The sequence below is a fragment of the Humulus lupulus genome, chromosome X, assembly GCF_963169125.1.
Source record: "Humulus lupulus chromosome X, drHumLupu1.1, whole genome shotgun sequence".
In the NCBI taxonomy this organism is placed as follows: domain Eukaryota; kingdom Viridiplantae; phylum Streptophyta; class Magnoliopsida; order Rosales; family Cannabaceae; genus Humulus; species Humulus lupulus.
Genome location: NC_084802.1, coordinates 103236778 through 103256404, shown reverse-complemented (window position 1 = coordinate 103256404; position 19627 = coordinate 103236778). Strand labels below are relative to the sequence as shown.

General features: G+C 43.2%; 1 long non-coding RNA gene across 1 annotated transcript; it reads left to right on the top strand.

Moving 5' to 3' along the window:
- Positions 1-5021: 5021 nt before the first annotated feature.
- On the top strand, positions 5022-5838 carry LOC133805189 (uncharacterized). Its single transcript, XR_009878883.1, has 3 exons — positions 5022-5142; positions 5223-5298; positions 5767-5838. It is a non-coding gene; the product is annotated as an uncharacterized LOC133805189 (long non-coding RNA).
- The last annotated feature ends 13789 nt before the right edge of the window (positions 5839-19627 follow it).

Sequence of the window (19627 nt, the reverse complement as noted above, 5' to 3'; positions counted from 1 at the left end):
TCTCTAATATTCCATGCAATAATTATCTCTTGAGTTTTCTGGTATTTTGGTATCTGAGTTTCCGAATGTTCTTGAGAAAAATTGATTTGTGGTAATCGGGCTCATAGGTAGTAGCATGATAGGATAGGGAAAAAAAATACTAAAGGAGGCTTAGGAATTGACTTGGGAGGTAGGATTACTGATTTAGGGCGCAAAATCGAAGTAAAACCTTCAATTTTTAGGCATTCGAAAAAATTTGGGTTTTTCCCACCCTTTCTTAGAGTCAAAAAATTTTCCTTGAATTTTTTTTCTTTCACTTCTGCCTTTTAATCTGTTTTTCCAAACTGTTCGCTTGATTTTTAGTGTTTACGTTAGAATGCTGCTGGTCGTATAAAAGCTTAACTTTTATACACGAGCAATGTTATCCCAACGTTTCCACTTCTTCTGTCTGTTGGCCATAGATTCTCATCTCCCCTTCTCTATTCGCAGATTTTCATGCACGACTCATGGGGAGGTGAGAGGCCGATTGACGACGACTTGCTCACGCTACTGTTCGAAGATCAAGAACAGCCTTCACTGCCATTTTCAGAAGTTCCTTTTTCTCAACACAACCCAGCGACCAGACCTCCGTCTAGTTCACCAAACATGGGTCGCGTAAAATCGATTGCTCAAAGGAAGAAGAAAACAACCAACCCTTCTGCTAATCAGCCTGTCCCTCGCACTTAGGCTCCTTCTACCAACCCCCAGCCTGTAAATACTGTACCACCCAAAATCCAAACTAAAGCTCGACCTCGCGACGACCTTAGGCTAGAGTTCGAATGGTATGTACTGCCTCATAGCATCATTTCAGTTGGTAAACAACTATCTCATGAAGTATGGCCTTCTTGGGATAACCCTCATCAAACCCTCACCCGACAGCAGGCAAATGTACCTGTGGGTGCCTTCAGTAACTGGTCGAGGTATCACATCGAGGCAGGGGCAACCTTGCCTCTGCATCAATTCTTCCAAGGGGTGGCCAATTTTTTCGAGGTCGCCCCTTTTCAAATCACCCCCAACGGATATAGAGTACTTTCTGCACTCTATATCCTTTATAACCACAAGAAGTGACCCGTACCAACGCCACATGAGATCAATTACCTCTTTGATCTCAAGTCTAACCCCAACCACAACAACACGAGGTTCTTCCACTTCTACCACCAAGAGTCCGCTCACACCTTCCTGAGCGACATCACCCACAAGTCCAATGTAGGGAAGTACTTTAAGGAGTACTTTCTTACAACAAACTTGGCCGCTGACAACCTGGCCTTCACCCGAGGAGGTAAATCTTTTACTCACTGGTCGTTTGATTTCTTTTTGCTTCTCTATACATTCTTTAGAACTTTGGTGTTGTTTAGGTCCATGGTATCGACCGGACCCTACTCCAGAAATGAAGATAAGGGCAGCAGCCCTAGCCAGCATGACAGACATTGAGAAGAGTGTCAAAGAGCTGGTCACGGAGAACAACCTAAGGCTGGTCGGCCTTCTTGCACCTCACCAGGATGTGAGGGAGTCAACAGCAGGGAGTGCTACTGGGGGAGAGATTCCCGAGCAGCACCAGGATGTGTCACAGCCCCTGAGGAGGCGCGCTATAGGAGTGACCATCAGGGAACCTTCTAGCACTTCGTGAGCAGCTACTATCCCTACTCAACCTAGGAAGGGCAAGCAGAAACTTCCTAAACACCCTGAGCCCATACTTGAGTCCTCGGATGAGAATGGTACTGACTTCTCACTTTTAGACAGTTTGCCCATTCCCTGTCATTTATTTGACGGGGATGGCAACTTTAAATATGTAACTAGTTTAAATTCAGACTTCTTCAAGGCAGAGAGTGAGTGTAGCAGCAATACAATAGATAATGTATCGACCAGTAATAATGGCTTGGGTATATTACTTAGAATTTTCCTTACTCTTATTTCCTTGCTTTAGTAAGTACCTCAATTTATATTGCCTGATTGTTTGTTTCTATCCTGCAGTCATGTCTTCCGAAGACCCATTTAACCTGTACAACCTACCCACAACCACTGCTCCTGCGAGCAAGAAGAAGGTAAGCAGGCAACATCCTGGGGAAAGCAGCAGTAATCCCTCAAGGAAAAGGGCTCAGACCGAGGATCCTCTTGTACCTGTTCCTTCCAAGGAAACGACACCTCCTCCAGCTCCTGTCGACTAGACTTCTCCACCAGCACCCGTCGACCAGACTCCTCCCCCAGCTTCCGTCGACCAGACTCCTCCTCCAGCTCCCGTCGACCAGACTCTTCCTGATCAGACAGGAAATACTCAAGGAGAGGCCCTCATGAACATAGCTTTCAACTCAGCCAGTGATAAGCTAAAGAAGCTATCAAGGCACCGACGCAGCTGAGAAGCTATCAACAACACTGGCTCCTTGAAAGTCAACCAGATCTTCAGTCGTGCGCTGAACGAAGTACTCAGTGTAAGTTGCCATTTTTGCTGTGCTTTATATGTTTACCTTGTCCTTTTATTTTCACTAACAACTTTATCTTTTTTCTGATCGCAGGGAGTTCTAACCATGAGCACTGGTTGGCGTCGCTCGGAGGCAATGACTAATGAGTATGAGGAGAGACTTAGCGAGTAGCTCAAAATGGCTGAGGCTAAACACACCGAGCAACTCAAGGCGACCGAGGAGAAAAATGCCGAACTGTTGGAGAAGAATGCCAAGCTGGCCTAAGACCTGAAACAACATAAAGATACCTTGGCCAGAGTCACTGGATCTAGAGAGAAGTATAAGGAGGCTTCATTGATTAATTTAAGGGAGGCCTCTAAGCTCCAAGATGAGCTGGCGATTAGCAGAAAAGAAATTGCTGAACTGGAGGAGTGAGTCAAATCGCTTGAAGAGACTAACGCTAGTGACTTGGAGAGGTTTAGGGGAGCCACATTTAACTTCTTTTTATATGTTCTGGAAAAACAACTACGAGGCGAACTTTGACTATTTACCAGAGCGTATGAAGCAGTTTGAGCTGACCAGGTGCGTTGCTCGCCTTGAAGAGGAGGAGAAAGCTCAGGCATCCCCCGAAATCTCTTTGGCGATGGGTACTGACGAGGAAGTTGGGGCCTCCATCGACCAGCAGATCCAACAAGATCCTCCGATTGCTCCATAATTTTAACTATCTTATTTTAATTTGTAACTTAGGACACACGAACCACGATTCGTGATGTCAAGACAATTTTTTGTGGGAAGCTTTTCCTTTTAATTAACAATTACATCCGAGCAGAAACTGCTCGCGATGTAAAAGATTTTACTTTTGATATTATAATATTTGCACTTTATTATAACATATGTTTGCATGACCGAACTTAGCATAGTACTTTGTTTTGATTTAACAAAATTTAAACAAAATTTTGAAAAATACTCTAAGTACCTTAGTACGCTTTCCCTTATTTTGCTCTTGTGTTTACATATGCATGTTGATATGCTTTCCTTGCTTAGTACCTTATATGCCCCACAAGTGATTGAGGAGCTTAAGGTCCTCGGCACTTGCCAAGACAAGACCTGTTCGAACATTACTGCTCGTAGAAATACTTATAAAAAGTGATTATATAGCAAAACAACACACGTAATGAGCAAATACTTGTAATAAATACAATAATAGGCAAGAATAACTAGCTGCGCACAATTCCTTTTATTTCTCGTAATAAATGGACAATCGTGTCTGTACGAGTGATCAAAAATTTGATCTTACACTTATAAGCGATTAGTCATATGATTGACTAACCCTTGTTCATAAACTTGTAAAAAGTGAAATTAATACAAGCCAATTATTTAAAAAGAACCGTTTTATTGATAATACTTGCGCAAGTGTTCTCCATTCCAATAACGAGGAATGAGATCTCCATTTAAGCGAGCAAGTTTATAGGTGCCTGGTTGAAGGACTTCTTCGATTTGGCATGGACCTTCCCAGTTAGGTCCAAGCACTCCAGTAGCTTGATCGCGGGTGTTAAGAAAAACTCTTCTAAGTACCAAATCTCTCACATTAAATTTTCGTTCGCGTACTTTAGAGTTGAAATGCCGAGCGGCCTTTTGCTGATAAGCTGCTACTCGGAGTTGAGCTTGCTCGCACCTTTCATTGATCAAATCCAGAGACTACATCAATAACTGACTATTAACACTTTGATCGTATGCCAACCTTCCATGCGATGGTGCATCTAATTCAACAGGCAACATGGCTTCATATCCATAAGCCAAAGAAAATGGAGTATGGCTCATTGTTGTTCGATGGGACGTTCTATACGACCAAAGGTGTAGCACCCACATTATTTTGATATAATATAGCCAATAATCACATGATTACATTGCATTACATATCATACAATATGTATAATTTGAGCATATGCATATTCTTATAAGTGTTTTCATGTATAAGTATAAAAGTTGTGTATGTGATGTCTATATGTTTGTTCAATATTATTAACCTTGTAGCGTTTGAGTTGTCTTTTATGGGTGTTTTATGTGCTCAAGATATAATAAAGGATGAAAAATATGGACAAGGCATGAAATCAAGTGAGAAAAGTGAGATATAGAAGGCAGAAGATGTTACGTGGTGAAAAATAGTACAATGTCGATTACTAGTATTTCGGGGTAAAATTGAGTATTAGTGGATTTAATAAATATAATTGAGGTATGATTAAGGTCTCATTGATGAAGTAAAAATGGTTTTAGAACCATTAGATCAATTCTTGATGGGAGGTATACATAATCAGTGGTATTGATGCAAAGTCAGAACGAGCTTAGCATAAGTGCGCTACGCTCGATCGGGTAAGCATAACTATTGGGTATGAACTCATATGGACCTAAGGTTTGGTGTGAGTATTTTACACATAAGGATAATAGGCCTAGAAGATGATTAAGTCGAAATTATTGAAGTGATAAGTTTTTCATAAGTCAAAAGGTGAAATGATGAGGTGAAAGGTGTCAAATTTTGATACAATAAGGCCAAATCATTGAAAATAAAGAATTGTCATCAACCTAATCACTTTGCACGACCAAGACTATGAAAAATAGAGAGAAAAGAAAACCAAAAACCATTTCTTGGCTGGTTTGAAGAGATTCTAAGGAGATCCAAGTGAAATCAAAGCCAAAGAAGTGGATTAAGCTTAGTTTTGGTCTTTTTATGGTAAGTTCTTGTACTTGGAAGTTAAACCATGTTTTTTAATTTTTTTGAGAGCTTATCTATGGTATTTGATCTTTTTTAAGATATTTCTTGGTGGTTTCCAAGTGGTTTGAGGTTTAGAAAAGCTTGAAGAGATTGTTTTCGCCGAAAAGTTGCTCGGTAAGTGAAATTTTGTGTTTTATGAGGTTTTTGGGGTTCTTGGAGTACAAGCTGATTTTTGGTTATTTTATTGAGTTTATAAGAGGGTATCTATGTTTATAAATGTTTGAATAGACGTGGAGACTCATTTAATTTGGGTGATGATCTTGGAAATTAGAATTTTATCAAAATCGGTATATGATAACTTTGTGATGAATTATGTTGGTAATTGGGATATATGGTTATGGCAGGTTATTTGATGTTGATTACTGATTGATTTTGATATTTGGGGATAGCTAAAATTGAGGGGAAACTCTGTCAAAATTTCTCTAAGTGTCTAAGATAAATCTAACGCTCGATCTAGGTGGTTTAAGGCATTTTAGGCATGATTTGGATATGAAAGTTGATATGATGTTTTATGGGTATTTTTAAATGATAGTTCAATGTCTTATTGCCATAATTATGATGAGAAATCCATGCCATTGTCAGGATAAGAACATCAACACCTAAGACACCACTTGTTACACGGTGAAATATATTTTCGACAGAAGGTAAGTAAAGTACTCAACTGCAACACAAGAATTATATGTTATGTGAAAGTATGCATTATATGAATATTTTGTGAGTAAGTGGTATTAACATACATTGACACTTCATCATAAATTTATATGCATGGCATAATGGTGATATGGTGAATTATTGTATGATATAAGACCATGCATGATATTATGATGATTAATTATATGATGCCTTAGCAAGTTTTATGCAACATAAAAGCAAGTTGTAATAAGAAGTTTAAGTTCAGTGCCATTATTTTGAAAAGGCAAATGAAAGTGTTAATAAGTGTAAACGGAGGCCTATAGTAGGCTTATAGTGGCAGCCCAATAATTTGGGCTAGGTTTTAGTGAACTAATTATATTGTTTGCCATGTTTCCGTTTTTATTTCTCCTCCACATGAGTTATTGCTATATGTATTGACACCACAGTGTGTGGCCGCCTTAACTCTCGAGCCCGACAGGGCAACGATGGAATAAGGTTTTTAATGTGCCCTACTGTGGTGATGGCTAGCCGGAGGAGAACCCTTGAGATTTTATATTATATGTGTAACAAGCCCTGCAGGCATTGACCAATTCAAACAGTGTGCACAATATTAAGGGGCCCAAAAATTTAAAAAGAAGTTGTGTATGTCCTTTGACATTGGGTAATCATTAGCATTGCATGCATTACTTTGCTTACTGAGCTTTAGGCTCATAGTTTTCTTGTGTTGCAGGTAGAGAAAGAAATGAGTGAATGACATAAGGAGAACTGAAGCATGATCCTGACCCCGATTTGTACATATGAACATATCGACCTTTTGTGGGTTATTTCAGTTTATCAATGTGATATTTGTAATAAAGTGTGAAGTTATGTTTTGAAAACAAATTGGGTTATTTAATACTTATGTATAATATGTTTGAGACACACTTAATGTTTAATGTAAATAATGTGAAATAAGTTTTCTAAAAAAATATATATATATATATCCAGACTTCCATAGAAAGTAACTATGATATAGTTTTAAAACGTAACACCTCAGATATGGTTTTAACTAAAATAAGTGAGGGTGTTACAAAAGGACTTCAGGTAATTGTTCTGGCCATGCCCTCTTCGCTTCTTCAAGTCTTTTGTTCAGGGTATCCTTCAGTGTTTTGTTGACAGCTTCAACCTGTCAGTTTGGTTGTGGATGGGCTACTGAAGAAAAACTCTTGATAATCCCGTGCCTTTCGCAAAAATCTGTGAATAAATCGCTTTCAAACTGTGTGCCATTATTGGAGACAATCTTTCTTGGCAACCCATAGTGACACACGATGTTCTTGACCACAAAATCCAGCACCTTCTTGGTCGTTATTGTTGCAAGTGGCTCAACTTTGGCCCACTTCGTGAAGTAGTCAACAAAATCTACAACATACTTTATGTTGCCTTTTCCCGCGGGTAAAGACTCGATTAAATCTATCCCCCATACTGTGAATGGCCACGGGCTTTGCATTTGTTTTAGCTCATTAGGGGCTGCTCATGGTATCTTGGAGAACCTCTAGCACTTGTCGCACTTCCGAACAAATTCCATAGAGTCTTCATTCATCGTTGGCCAGAAGTATCCTTACCTTAGGATCTTTTTCGATAAACTCTGCCCCCCAACATGATCTCCGTAGGAACCTTCATGTACTTCTCGCATTAATTCTTTAGCCTTTTCCTTTGAAATACAACTTAGAAGTGGCATTGAGTACCCTCTCCTGTACAAAACTCCATCGACCAGAATGAACCGAGCCGATTGCCTCTGGAGGGCTCTTGCTTTGTTTCTGTCCATCGGCAGTAATCCATGCTCTAAGTATTAAATGAAAGGTGTCATCCATGTATCTGTTGCTTGAATTACCAGGGAGGACTCTTCTGCTTGGGTGCTCTGTGTGGACAAACGTTCAACAGGCACTATATTTAAGGTGTCAGCATCCTTCGCACTTGCTAACTTGGCAAAAGCATCAACATTTGAGTTCTAGTCACGAGGTACTTGCTGGAGAGTATATTTTTCAAACTGTGTCAATAAGTCCTTTGCTTTGTTCAAATAAGCAACCATCTTCAGACCCCCGGCTTGATATTCTCCAGTAATTTTATTAACCACTAACTGGAAGTCACTATAGATTTCGAGTGACTTTTTGTTCATATCCTTGGCTAATCTTAATCTTGCGAGCAAAGCTTCGTATTCGACTTTGTTATTGGATGCTGTGAAGTTGAATCAAATTGCACAGTGGAATCGATGTTCTTCAGGCGTGACTAAAATCACACCTGCTCCAGCATTGTGCTCATTGGAAGAGCCATCTACGAAAAACTTTCATGAAAGAATTTGGCTTTGGAGTTCAAGCTCTTCTATCGGCTCAGTATCCTAGAGCCCAATAAGTTCTGTGACAAAGTCTGCTAGAGCCTGTCCCTTCACAACTGCTCATGGCGAGTAAGAAATATCGAATTGTCCAAGTTCAACTGTCCATTTCAATAATCGACCGACGGCTTCTGGTTTCTGCAGGACTTGCCGTAGTGGCTAGTTGGTGAGTACTACGATGGGGTGAGCTTGGAAGTATGGTCGCAACTTTCTGGAGGCCAAAGTTAAGAAATAGGCTAATTTCTCAATGGGTGGATACCACAACTCTGCTCCTACTACCCTCTTGCTTATATAGTACACAACTTTTTGCACATGCTCTTCCTCTCTGATCAGGACAGCACTAGCAACATACTCTGTGACTGCCAAATAGATGAACAAAGTTTCTTTCTCGATTGGCTTAGACAAAATCGGTGGTTGCGACATATGAGACTTTAGAGCCTGGAAAGCCTCCTCGCACTCTTCCGTCCACTCGAATTTCTTATTGCCGCTAAGTAGATTAAAAAATGGAACGCATTTGTCCGTTAATTTGGAGATAAATCTACTTAAAGCGGCAATCCTCCCAGTTAAACTTTGAACATCTTTTATTTTTGTTGGCGACTTCATCTTGATCAGGGCCTTGATCTTTTCGGGATTAGCTTTGATACTTCGTGAGTTCACTATGAATTCCAAAAATTTCCCTGATCCAACTCCGAAGCAACACTTAAGGGGATTCAGCTTCATCTAATATTTATTTAAGACATTGAAGCACTCTTGCAGGTCCCCGATGTGTTCTTCTGCCTTCTTCGACTTAACCAGCATGTCATCAACATATACCTCCATGTTTACACCGATCAACTCTTTGAACATGTGATTAACTAATTGCTGGTAAGTCGCACTAGCATTTTTCAAACCGAAAGATATTACTTTGTAACAGTAAAGCCCTGTATCGATCCGAAAGCTAGTGTGATCCTCATCAGGTGGGTGCATACTGATCTGATTGTATCCAGAGTACGCATCCATGAATGATAGGATCTCATGCCTTGAAGTGGCATCGATGTAACGCCCTACTACCTTAGAGCCGTTACTAAATGAGTTTAAAAGGAAATTGTGCATTTAGTTGACTCTAAGTGGTATCTAAAACCAAAAGTGTGAATAAATCAGAGTTTAAGGCTGTACTCTTCGAAAATGATTAGTTTCATTGAAAACGTTAAATGTAAAACATCTGGGATCCCAAAGTAAGGTTTACAAAATATTTACAACTCAAAAATAGATTTACACTTGATCAGTTATCAAAAGTATGATTTAATACAGCCATATACAAAATGCCCCCAACCAAAGCAGTCGGGCAGGCCGAACATGTACGCGCCGCCCCCACGCTCTCCATACTCATGGCCGGTTGACTGACTCCTTGCTTTTACCTGCCACACGGAGCACCCGTGAGCCGAAGCCCAGCAAGAAAACCCAAATAGTACATAACATATGCAAATCAAATAGCTGGCATAATTCACTGATACATAGGAAAACCATCATAATAAACAAGTACGGCCAAGCCGCCCCCGAGGCCTTACCAAAGCCTGGGGTTTCGGTTTTCACCGCGAGGATAACTCATGTATCCCTTGGGTCCCACCCTAAATATAAGCATCCCATGTGCTGTGTGTTACTTTCGGCCCCACGGCCGTACCCGGCCTACGCCGCACTCGGCCCTTGTCGCTCATTTCATCATAATCACACATATAGTACATTCAACATAATCATTCACACACATCATGATTCATTTAAGGTTAAACATTTGCACATAATACAATCTGGGCCATGCCCTACAATCACACAGTGGGGCCATGCCCTAATCTCGGGTGTTACGGTTTTCCTACCTTTAGATTCAGTAGGCTTGATCAACCTGACTCCTTGAGCACGATCTTACCCGAGCCCTAGCGCTTACCTAAGCAAAATCCACAAGTCAAAGTCATCACCAACCCTCAAGTCCGAAACCTAGCCTCGGGACTAATCCCGAGCCCCCGGGAAGTCCTAGATCCCCAAAACAAAGTGGCGGAATCAAGCCCCGAACCCTAGGTCAAAATCCCTTCACAAAAGCCCAAAAATCCCCTCTGTGAACAGTGCAGCGCTACAGCGCTCAAAAGAGGGCGCTGTAGCGCTACAAGCAGAACCACCCTCACCAGACAGGGGCTAGCGCTACAGCGCCCCCTGCCTAGCGCTGTAGCGCTAGTTGCAGCAGACCAAAACCAAAAATCGCATCTTGCGATTTTCTTCCCCCATTTCGAACCCAAACTTGCCCAACTCTTTCTCAAACCCAAAAACAAACTTATACACACCACACAATCATCCCAAGCACCCCATGAACTCAATCCCAAGCTCAAGCAACCCACAATTCAAAATCTAACCCAATGAACCCAAAAACAAAAAAATCACTCAAACAACAAGGATAGGGTCTTAGAAATCGTACCGTGGGTGGAATTTCGGCCTTGAACTGAACCCTAGATCTCCTTGGCTTGCACCTTCACAACCTTGACCTGTTTTCCCCAAAAACCCCATCCATTTAGCTCAAAAACACATCTCAAAACCAGCAAAACCCTAAAACCGAAAACCTCAAGAACTTACCTCAAATCTCTGATTTGATCTTGCTAATCCCTTGCCAATCCTCAAGCCTAGCTTAGGATCCTTGATGCTCAGCTAACCCTAGCTTCCCACTGAGCTTAACCTCAAGAAAAATCAAGTGAAATGGTTGGGAGAGCCACAAACTGAATCTTCAAAGCCAAACCCTTCAGTTTTCCCTCTCTTCCTTCTCTTCCTTCTTTCTTTCTTTCAGCCTATGCTTTTCTCTACAAAATCCACTAAGTATAAAGACCTTCTTTATTTTATCTATTACAAGCCTAATGACCAAAATGCCCTCCCTTACTAATTCTAAACCTTTATGTCCATAAAGGGGCATTTTAGTCATATTACCCAAATTCCCACTAATTCCTCAAGTGTTCCTAAAATTCCCGCTCGCTACCCAATACCGGATTAATCATCAAATATATTCCCAGATTCTCAATTAAACTCCCCAGGCTTAACCCAAGCCTGGTACAGGTTCTCGCTTTGACTTTCCGCTAACCCGCTCATTCTAGGATCGTCTCAAGTCATAGATCACAGGTATCAACATAGTCATGCCCAACATGGCCAAATTACAAATATGCTCAATCAGGTCTACATGCATACTAATTCACGTAGTCATGCATCACAATTAATCACATAATCATATAACGTGCATTAAATCATAATCATGCATAAAACTCATTAAAGACACACACAGAATTCCTTCATGCCCTCCAGACACACTATCCCAGGCCCTTAAGTCTTAATACCGAATTTGGGGTCGTTACAACTATCCCCTCCTCATGAAAATTTCGTCCTCGAAATTTACCTGAACAACTCGGGATACCGCTCCCGCATATCCGATTCCAGTTCCCATGTCGCCTCTTCGACCTTGCTATTCCTCCACAGTACTTTAACCAAGGCGATTGTCTTGCTCCTCAAGACCGTGTCCTTCCTATCAAGGATCTGAACAGGCTTTTCTTCGTACGATAAATCCCGATCCAACTCCAAGTTCTCATAGCTCAACACATGAGTAGTGTCTGAAACATACTTTCGGAGCATGGATACATGAAACACGTCATGAACCCCTGATAGAGCTGGAGACATTGCTAACCTATAAGCCACCTCCCCAACTCGTTCCAGAATCTCAAAGGGGCCAACAAACCTGGGACTCAGCTTGCCCCGAACGCCAAATCGTTTTACTCCTCTCAGGGGTGAAACCCTGAGGAATACATGATCACCCACCTGAAATTCCACGCTCCTGCGTTTCTGATCTGAATAACTCTTCTGGCGGCTTTGGGAGGCGAGCATACGAGCTCTAATCTTCTCAAGCGCCTCATTGGTCCTCTGAGCCATCTCAGGACCTAAATACCTTCTCTCACCTGCCTCATCCCAGTGAATCGGCGATCTGCATTTTCTTCCATACAACATCTCATACGGAGCCACTCCGATAGTCGCCTGATAACTATTATTGTACGAGAACTCAATCAGAGGGAGATACCTACTCCAAGATCCCTCAAAATCCAACACACAAGCTCGTAACATATCCTCCAGTATCTGAATTGTCCTCTCAGACTGCCCATCCGTCTGAGGATGATAAGCGGTACTAAACCGGAGCTGCGTGCCCATAGCCTTCTGCAGGCTCTTCCAAAACTTGGAAGTGAAAGTGGGATCTCTGTCGGATACTATCGACCTCGGAGCCCCATGAAGTCGAACAATCTCCTTTACATAAAGCTCTGCATACTGATCCACAGTATAAGTCGTCTTCACAGGTAGGAAGTGGGCGGACTTCGTATACCTGTCCACAATCACCCACACCGAGTCATGCTGACCCACGGTCTTTGGCAATCCTACCACAAAGTCCATGGAAATATCTTCCCATTTCCACTCGGGAATCCCTAGAGGCTGTAATAATCCTGCTGGCCTCTGATGTTCCGCCTTAATCTGCTGACAGGTTAAGCATCTAGCCACATAGTCCACCACGTCCCTCTTCATGCCTGACCACCAATACAAAACCTTCAGGTCATGGTACATCTTCGTAGAACCTGGGTGTAAAGAGTAGGGAGTGGTATGAGACTCGTCCAGAATCTCTCGCCGAATGTCTGGATCAATCGGAACACAAATCCGTCCTTTGTACTTCAACAAACCCATCTCAGAAATAGAGAAGTCCTTAGCTGCTCCAGTTAGGACATTCTCTCTACGTTCAACTAACTGGGGGTCCTTTTCCTGTGCCTCCTTAATCCTCTCGAGGAGCGTTGACTGAAGAGTAATGTTGGCTAACCTGCCAACCACTAGCTCTATACCTGCTCTGGTCATCTCTCCTGCTAGTTTGTCAGATATCTGTCTCGAACTATACAACTGTCCTGGGCCCCTCCGGCTCAATGCATTAGCCACTACATTAGCCTTCCCAGGATGGTACAGGATATCACAATCGTAATCCTTTACCAGCTCTAGCCACCGTCTCTGGCGCATATTCAAGTCCTTCTGGGTAAAGAAATACTTTAGACTTTTGTGATCAGTGTATATCTCGCACCTCTCTCCATACAGATAGTGTCTCCAAACTTTAAGTGGGAATGCCACGGCAGCTAACTCCAGGTCGTGCGTGGGATATCTCTGCTCGTACTCCTTTAATTGCCTTGATGCGTACGCTATCACTTTCCCAGCCTGCATCAACACGCATCCCAGACCCTGTCTAGAAGCGTCACAGTAGACCACAAACTTCTCATCATCTTTTGGCAGGCTCAGCACTGGTGCAGTAATCAACCGCCGCTTCAACTCTTTAAAGCTGTTCTCACATCGATCTGTCCACACATACTTGGTCTTCTTCCTTGTCAATTCCGTCAATGGAGTAGCAATCCTGGAGAACCCCTCTACAAATCGCCGGTAGTAACTTGCTAGTCCAAGGAAACTTCTAACTTCAGGAACATTGCTGGGTCTAGGCCAATCTCTTACTGCTTCCGTCTTGCTTGGGTCGACCAGTAACCCATCCTTACTGATAATATGGCCTAGAAATGAAACTTGCGATAACCAGAACTCAACTTATGCTCTCTTAACCGCTGCAACACCAGGCACAGATGATGCTCATGCTCTGTCTCTGACTGGGAGTATACTAGGATATCCTCAATAAACACAATCACAAATTTATCCAGGTAATCCTTGAAAATTCTGTTCATCAAATCCATAAATGCCGCCGGGGCATTGGTTAACCCAAAGGACATAACCAAAAATTCATAATGCCCATACCGTGTCCGAAATGCAGACTTTGGTATGTCCTCCTCTCTAATCCTCAACTGATAGTAGCCTGATCGGAGATCAATCTTCGAAAATACTATACTCCCCTGAAGCTGATCAAATAAATCGTCGATCCTAGGCAATGGATACTTGTTCTTGATGGTCAACTTATTCAACTCTCTGTAATCGATGCACATCCTGAGCGATCCATCCTTTTTCTTAACAAATAAAACTGGAGCACCCCATGGCGAGAAACTCGGTCTAACAAACCCCAAATCAAGTAGTTCCTGCAGCTGAATCTTCAATTCCTTTAATTCTGCTGGAGCTATTCTGTAAGGTGCCTTGGATACTGGCTCTGCTCCCGGAGCCAACTCTATGACGAACTCAATCTCCCGCTGCGGCGGCAACCCCGACAGATCCGCTGGAAACAAGTCTGGGAACTCGCAGACAACTCTGGTTTCATTCGGTCCCACTGCCGCCACCTTGGAGGAATCTACTATACTCGCTAGGAATCCTATGCAACCCTCCTGCATCAGGTCTCTAGCCTTTAGTGCCGAGATCATAGGCACCCGCGGTCCATCCACCGTTCCCACGAACACAAAGGGTGCCTCGCCCTCCGGTTCAAAGGTCACCATTCGTCGCCTACAATCAATGGTTGCTCCATACCGCGTCAACCAATCCATCCCTAGTATTATATCAAAATCATCCATCTCTAGTTCAATCAGGTCAACAAATAATTCTCTACCGTCTATCACTACTGGTAAGGCTCTAACCCACCTCCTAGAGACTACCAGCTCTCCTGTAGGCAATATAGTCTGAAAACCCCTAGCATACAAAATACTAGGTCTACAAAGCTGATCAATCACCCTAGCAGCAACAAATGAGTGCGTAGCACCAGAATCAATCAATGCAGTAAACAAGGATCCAGCGCTAAAAATCTGACCTGTGACCACTGATGGACTGGCCTCTGCCTCAGTCTGAGTCAAGGTGAAAACCCTAGCAGGGGCGAGGCTGTCACCCTGCCTTGGTTCCTCCTTCCTAGCCTGCGGGCAATCTTTCTTCAAGTGACTGGTGCTTCCATAAACAAACACATGCCCTGATGCCGGCACTCGCTCCAGAGACGAACCGGCACTCGCCCTGATGCCGTCGCCTGCATCGAGGACACAATGGATAACCCCTCCAGTTGTCATTACCGCCCTGGCGGCCACCCACAGAACTGCGAACCCTCCTGTCAGAACCATAGGGAGTAAATGAGTCTGGTACTCTCCTCTTCTGCTCACTAGGGCCGCTACCCCGACTAGGCCCAGAAGAAGAAGGCACTACCCTCCTGGTATCACGCCTAGCAGCGTTATCCTTCCAGATCTGATCCTCAGCCCTCTCAGCAGTGAGGGCCTTGTCTACCACTTGTGCATAGGTAGACTCTGGAGTCATTGTAATACTCACGTCACGGGCGATCATTACACTTAATCCCCGTACAAACCTATCCCTTCTGGCCTTATCAGTCGGCACAAGCTCTGGCGCAAACTTCGCCAATCTGTCAAATACTAGGGCGTACTCAGTGACGGATAACCTGCCCTGAGTCAGGCTGTTGAACTCATCCGCCTTCGCCGCTCGAACGGCTACACTGTAGTATTTCTCGTTGAAAATGCTCTTGAATTCCTCCCAGGTCATAGTTGCAGTATCCCTTCGCTGCCCAACTACCTCCCACCAAATACATGCATCCTTTCTAAGCATGTAACTAGCACAATCAACCCTATCCCTTCCTTCAACCCTCATGAAGTCCAGGATTACAGACATTGTACTCATCCACTGCTCAGCCTGCAGTGGGTCTGCTCCGCCCTCAAAGGTAGGGGGTTGTTGTTTTCTGAATCTTTCATATAGAGGTTCCAACCTGTTCTCAGTCACAGGTTGAACCGGAGCTGGTACCACACTAGGCGGTGGTGGTAACACAGTGGCTGGTGGAGGAGATGGTTGCCTCAACTGACTAAGCTCTTCCTCTGTTTTCTTCAACCTAGCCTCCATCTCGGCTAAGATCTGCTGCCAGTTCCGAGGAGCAGGTGGAGGGTCCTGCCCCTGGTTATCATCCTCGGCCTGAATGCCGCGGAGTCTCAATGATTGGCGAGGCATTAGAACTAAATGCCTGCAATCAGTGACACCGCTCATTAGGCATGATAACAAGGTCCAATTTCCACCTCTCAATCTCAACAACAACCATGATCAATCGACCAAAATGACATACAAATATCATGCAGCATACAACGGGCCTTGCCCTGGCATCATGCATATGTTATTTCAATCATCATGCTCATAACAATTTAGGCAGGCACACAAAGCATTAAACACATATTCATGAGTATATCAATCTACCATACCAATCAACCCTGAGTCGAGCTTTTCAATGGCAGCGTGCGTACATGTTCGGTCAATCTCCAGAACCAATAAACCTTGGCTCGCTCTGATACCAAGTTGTAACGCCCTACTACCTTAGAGCCGTTAATAAGTGAGTTTAAAAGGAAATTGTGCATTTAGTTGACTCTAAGTGGTTTCTAAAACCAAAAGTGTGAATAAATCAGAGTTTAAGGCTCTACTCTTCGAAAATGATTAGTTTAATTGAAAACGTTAAATGTAAAACATCTGGGATCCCAAAGTAAGGTTTACAAAATATTTACAACTCAAAAATAGATTTACACTTGATCAGTTATCAAAAGAATGATTTAATACAGCCATATACAAAATGCCCCCAACCAAAGCAGTCGGGCAGGCCGAACATGTACGCGCCGCCCCCACGCTCTCCATACTCATGGCCGGTTGACTGACTCCTTGCTTTTACCTGCCACACGGAGCACCCGTGAGCCGAAGCCCAGCAAGAAAACCCAAATAGTACATAACATATGCAAATCAAATAGCTGGCATAATTCACTGATACATAGGAAAACCATCATAATAAACAAGTACGGCCAAGCCGCCCCCGAGGCCTTACCAAAGCCTGGGGTTTCGGTTTTCACCGCGAGGATAACTCATGTATCCCTTGGGTCCCACCCTGAATATAAGCATCCCATGTGCTGTGTGTTACTTTCGGCCCCACGGCCGTACCCGGCCTACGCCGCACTCGGCCCTTGCCGCTCATTTCATCATAATCACACATATAGTACATTCAACATAATCATTCACACACATCATGATTCATTTAAGGTTAAACATTTGCACATAATACAATTTGGGCCATGCCCTACAATCACACAGTGGGGCCATGCCCTAATCTCGGGTGTTACGGTTTTCTTACCTTTAGATTCAGTAGGCTTGATCAACCTGACTCCTTGAGCACGATCTTACCCGAGCCCTAGCGCTTACCTAAGCAAAATCCACAAGTCAAAGTCATCACCAACCCTCAAGTCCGAAACCTAGCCTCGGGACTAATCCCGAGCCCCCGGGAAGTCCTAGATCCCCAAAACAAAGTGGCGGAATCAAGCCCCGAACCCTAGGTCAAAATCCCTTCACAAAAGCCCAAAAATCCCCTCTGTGAACAGTGCAGCGCTACAAGCAGAACCACCCTCACCAGACAGGGGCTAGCGCTACAGCGCCCCCTGCCTAGCGCTGTAGCGCTAGTTGCAGCAGACCAAAACCAAAAATCGCATCTTGCGATTTTCTTCCCCCATTTCGAACCCAAACTTGCCCAACTCTTTCTCAAACCCAAAAACAAACTTATACACACCACACAATCATCCCAAGCACCCCATGAACTCAATCCCAAGCTCAAGCAACCCACAATTCAAAATCTAAACCAATGAACCCAAAAACAAAAAAATCACTCAAACAACAAGGATAGGGTCTTAGAAATCGTACCGTGGGTGGAATTTCGGCCTTGAACTGAACCCTAGATCTCCTTGGCTTGCACCTTCACAACCTTGACCTGTTTTCCCCAAAAACCCCATCCATTTAGCTCAAAAACACATCTCAAAACCAGCAAAACCCTAAAACCGAAAACCTTAAGAACTTACCTCAAATCTCTGATTTGATCTTGCTAATCCCTTGCCAATCCTCAAGCCTAGCTTAGGATCCTTGATGCTCAGCTAAACCTAGCTTCCCACTGAGCTTAACCTCAAGAAAAATCAAGTGAAATGGTTGGGAGAGCCACAAACCGAATCTTCAAAGCCAAACCCTTCAGTTTTCCCTCTCTTCCTTCTCTTCCTTCTTTCTTTCTTTCAGCCTATGCTTTTCTCTACAAAATCCACTAAGTATAAAGACCTTCTTTATTTTATCTATTACAAGCCTAATGACCAAAATGCCCTCCCTTACTAATTCTAAACCTTTATGTCCATAAAGGGGCATTTTAGTCATATTACCCAAATTCCCACTAATTCCTCAAGTGTTCCTAAAATTCCCGCTCGCTACCCAATACCGGATTAATCATCAAATATATTCCCAGATTCTCAATTAAACTCCCCAGGCTTAACCCAAACCTGGTACAGGTTCCCGCTTTGACTTTCCGCTAACCCGCTCATTCTAGGATCGTCTCGAGTCATAGATCACAGGTATCAACATAGTCATGCCCAACATGGCCAAATTACAAATATGCTCAATCAGGTCTACATGCATACTAATTCACGTAGTCATGCATCACAATTAATCACATAATCATATAACGTGCATTAAATCATAATCATGCATAAAACTCATTAAAGACACACACAGAATTCCTTCATGCCCTCCAGGCACACTATCCCAGGCCCTTAAGTCTTAATACCGAATTTGGGGTCGTTACAATCGACCAGCTGGTCGATCCTTGGGAGTGGGAAACAATCCTTCGGGTAGACTTTATTGAGGTCTGTGAAATCCATGCATGTTCTCCACTTGCCATTTGGCTTCGAAACCAGTACGGGGTTAGAGACCCATGATGGATAAAACGCTACCCTGATGAATCCATTCTCCTTTAGCTTCTCGACTTCTTCTTTTAACGTTTTTGATATTTCTTTGTCGAGGAGCCTCCTTTTTCTCTGTTGTACTGGTGGAAAACTTCTATCTATGTTCAAGACATGGATGATAACTATCAAGTCAATCCCAACCATATCTTTATGCGACCAGGAAAACACCTCCTGGTTCTTCTTCAAAAATTCCACTAGTTTTTGTTTTGTTGTTGTCTCTAAGTTTTTACCGACTTTCACAACCCTGGTCGGATCTATCTCATCAAGTTAGACCTCCTTGAGGTCCTCGACTTGTCCTACATTTTCCTCAAAATCCCCAAAGCGAGGATCTAAATCCCTATCCTCACTTTGGGCAACACCCTATTTGGTGACATGCTCACCTGATTGGGCTTGTATTTCATTGGATAATAGCAACCCTTTCTCGGCTCCTTCTCTCGATCCTCCCCTTTTTTCCTTGGTAATTGAGGAATTATAGCATTCCCGCGCTTCTCGTTGGTTTCCCAACACGCATCCTACCCCTGCGTCAGTTGGAAACTTCATGGCGAGGTGCCAGACCGAGGTTACAGCTCGCAGGTTGACTAGAATAGGCCTTCCAATCACAGCATTATATACAGAAGGACAATCAACTACTATAAAAGTAGTGAGTAATGTCCTGTTCGCAGGTGTTGTTCTTGCTATGACCGGAAGCCTGATTGACCCTATGGGTGCGAGACCTTCG